Source organism: Octopus bimaculoides, chromosome 7 (genome assembly GCF_046866305.1).
Source record: "Octopus bimaculoides isolate indiv1 chromosome 7, ASM4686630v1, whole genome shotgun sequence".
In the NCBI taxonomy this organism is placed as follows: Eukaryota; Metazoa; Mollusca; class Cephalopoda; order Octopoda; family Octopodidae; genus Octopus; species Octopus bimaculoides.
The window spans coordinates 16941583-16945851 of record NC_142934.1 but is presented as its reverse complement, the minus strand read 5'-3'; the positions used below and the strand labels follow the sequence as shown (position 1 = coordinate 16945851).

Here is a 4269-nt window from a genome sequence, read left to right as displayed (position 1 = left end):
AAGATGGGTGAATGTAGCAAGGATGGCACGTGTGAACGACGGAGCCATCTTGAGCATAACCCTATGAACAAGAAAAAAAAAATAAAACAAAAAGGCAAAAGAGAGTCACTTACTGTTATAGTTTCTTCAATGAGAATATTGACCAAGGTTACCGTGGTCTTTTCCGTGGGCTTTTCCTTCCACGGCTAAACCTAAACTGTCCTCCCCTCTTTTTACACGAGAACATTACTGTGTGATACACGATCCCTATTGATCGGCCTTTCCTTTTCTTTTTTTTCGATCCCTTTTGATCGAACTGCCCCTTTTTCCCTTCCTACGATCCCTTTTGATCGACACCACCATTTTTTTTTTTTTTTTTTTTTTTTTTCCTTCCTCCCCCCTCCCAAAAAGAAAAGCTCTACATTGTATTTGTCCCATCTTCGTTGAGCCCTGTGTGGCTAATAAAAGAAATGTATCTATCTATGTATCTACGTATGTATGCATGTGTGTGTGTGTTTATGTATGAAGATATGTATGTATGCATACATGTATGTTTGTACGGTTCGCTAGTCAGAGCTTATCTGTTACTCAGCGATTCATGCGGCCTAACGACTTTTTATCTCTTTGAATGGTAGAGACTCGATCCTCGGTGAACCTACAAAATCGTAGCTCTGATACCCGAGTACTACAGCCTGTACCATTGACACACATACATATAGACATGTAGGCATCATATATACATACACAAACACACACACATACATACATACGTGTATATATATATATACTCATATATAAACATCTCTATGTATGTATGTATGTATGTATGTATGTATGTATAGATGCATACATCTCATTCATATCTATAATTCTTGCAGTCAGTGAATGACTATATCGATCTATCTATCTATCTAAATTTATCTGTCTACATCTATATTTATATATGTTTGTTTTTGTCTATATATATTTACATGCATGTATATATGTGTGTGTGTATACACACATATATATATATATATATATATATATATATATATATATATATATAGATATATAGATTCATATATATATATATATACATACATATACACATATATATATATATTCATATTTAGATTCATATATATATATATATATATATATATATATATATATATATATATATATATATGCACACACACATATATATATATATATATATATATATATATATATATATATATATGTATATGCATACACATATACGTACATACATACATTATACATACATACACTTTAGGAGCTGGAGGAAAACGAAAACACACGTGATGATAACTTTCTAAAACAACAAGTAACCCTGCATACCCGTGAGTGTGTTCTGAGCATAACTAATGCTCCATGCACACACATGCACACATATACAGACACATAAGCATACACTTCCTCTCCGTCTCTCCTCCCCCCTCTCTCTCTCTCTCTCTCTCTCTCTCTCTCTCTCTCTCTTTCCTTTTTACTCTCACACACTCTTTTTGGTGTCTCATATTTTTTTTCGTTTCTTCTTTTACTCTCTCTCTATCTCATGTTATACGAAGAATTACTTTCCGTACTCCTGCCAACAAGCCGTACGCACAGTCAGTGGCAACAGTATTAGCTATTATACAGCACTGGTACCCTTTAACTTTCATAGCTTTCAATGCAATTCTTCAATCGAACTATCATTTACGTCATGATAGAAGTCTGAGAGAGTTTTTCGAAACTGTCGACAAACGATGCTTCGACTGTGGATCTCCGACCTCTCTTGTACAGCCACACTGCGATTACAAGGTGACAGGTAAACACAAAAACTTATTGTTGAAACAAAACATCATTTATTTGTACAAAACGATTATTTTTTATATTCAATATTTTCTTCTTTTTTTCTTTTGCTCTGTTGTGATATATTGCATAAAGAAAGCAAAATTTTCCAATATATGCTTCTATGAGCATATAGTTCTGTAGTCATTAAATATATTTTACGTTTATATATATATATATAGATAAATATAGATAAATAAATGAATATTGATGAATATTGACAAATAGAAATATAGCTGGTGGATGGAAAATAATGCTAATTTTGATGTATATACTACATTAAAAAAATCGCACCCAACCACCAGCACACGCATACATCATCCATACACACGTGCATATATATATATATATATATATATATATATATATATATATATATATATATATATATTCAATATATATCTTGAGCAAATTTATGCATATATGTGTATATATTACATATATATAATATGATATAAATATATATTTTGTATACAAATATTACATTTATATCTAATATAAGTATATATATATATATACATAAATATACGTGTGCATACGTACAGACAGACAGACAAAGTGACAGGCATACGCGCACATATGAAAGCAATAACATTGTTGATGAGGTATATTGTCATAGAGGTAGTGCTATATACACTAGAAGAATATAAAGGGGAGAAAGACCGGGAGATGTTTGTATATGGTGTTTTATTAAGAAAGAAAGAAAGAAAGAAAGAAAGAAAGAAAGAAAGAAAGAAAGAAAGAAAGACTGGTTAGCCAACTGAGTAGACGGGAGAAAGCAAGACCTGTAACTTATTGATAAAAGGAGAAATTGATAGATCGATTAATTCGCTGACTGATAGCAAAATAGAAAAAATAGAAGTGTGTACCTCTCCAACGGCCAGCTCCGTAACAACTAGTCCTCGCGCCAGAGGGAACATGCAGTTAAGTGAATATAATTTGCACTACAAATATATATATATATATATGAGTGACTATATATGTATATATATATATATATATATATATATATATATATATATATATATATATATATATATATATATATATACACACACACATATATACGACGGGCATCTTTCAGTTTCCGTATATATATATATATATATATATATACATATATATATATATATATATATATATATATATATATATATATATATATATATATATATATATATATATATATATATATATATGTATGTATATGTACATGTATCTATATGTATATGTATATATATACATATATATATATATATATATGTATATATATATATATATTTATATATATACATACACACATATACATATACATCTATATATATGTATATATGTATATATATGTATGTATTTATTTATGTATATATGTGTATATAAATATACAACTAAATATGAATATAAATATATTCGTACAAATATATATGCATCTATATATACTATAACTATATATATATAACTATATATATATATATATATATATATATATATATATATATATATATATATACATACGTAGATAAATGCATACACGCGCAAGCACATACATGCAGGCAGAAAGCCGAAATGCTAAATCAAACCGCTGTTCTTCCTTAGGTCAGGCAGAGAGCAACCGATCTCTGATAAGGTGTTAATAAATATTGAAACTAGTTAAACCCGTCTTATATTTGACTACACACACACAGAAGTACTGTGGTTTAACGAAGACGACAGCTGGTCACAGCTGTGCTATGTGTGTTTACTAAAAATACACGTTCTTAAGCCCACATATCCTATGTGTCTGGATTAGCATAAGCTATCCATTCTCGTATGCTACTATACACTCTGTCATAAGGCAATTTTTGACCGAACGCTGACGAGCGCTAATTGTATGATTACTTTAAACACGCTCGTAAAATTCGTTAGTATTTCTATATAAGATTCTATGTTATTTATCTAATTTTCTAAATGTCCATTTCTCTACTTATCTTGTCTATATGTGTGTTTTTGTATGTCATATAAATGTGTACCTGCATGTGTGTCATTGTCTATGTCTCTGTCTATCTAAGTATAGATTTATACAACCCTCAGAACTTCTCTGTCCATAAATATATATGTACAAGCGCGAACATACATATACACACATCTCTCTTTCTCTATCTCTCTCTCTTTGTCTCTCTTTCTCTCTCTCACACTATATATATATACATATATATGTGTAGGCACACATACACATACACGCACATGCATAAATGTACATTAGAATACAAAAACGTACATATACACATACCCATGTATGTACGTATGTTTGTATATATGTTTGTATGCATGTATGTATGTACGTATGCATGCAGCTATGTATGCATGCATGTATGTATGCATGTATGTATGTATGTACGCATGTATGTATGTATGTATGTATGTATGTATAGGTTTATTGTAACGCCCGTGCAAAAGCTGAAACAAACCCAAATACGACTC

At 30.1% G+C, this 4269-nt stretch overlaps 1 protein-coding gene across 1 annotated transcript in view; it reads left to right on the top strand.

Annotated features, from left to right (window-relative positions):
* The first annotated feature begins 1521 nt into the window (after positions 1-1521).
* The window catches only part of LOC106873374 (neuronal calcium sensor 2), a 362050-nt gene continuing 359302 nt past the window's right edge, over positions 1522-4269 (top strand). The window contains exon 1 of the mRNA XM_089354878.1: positions 1522-1789. The gene's annotated coding sequence lies outside the window, so the exon portion shown is untranslated. The remainder of the gene's footprint in view (positions 1790-4269) is intronic.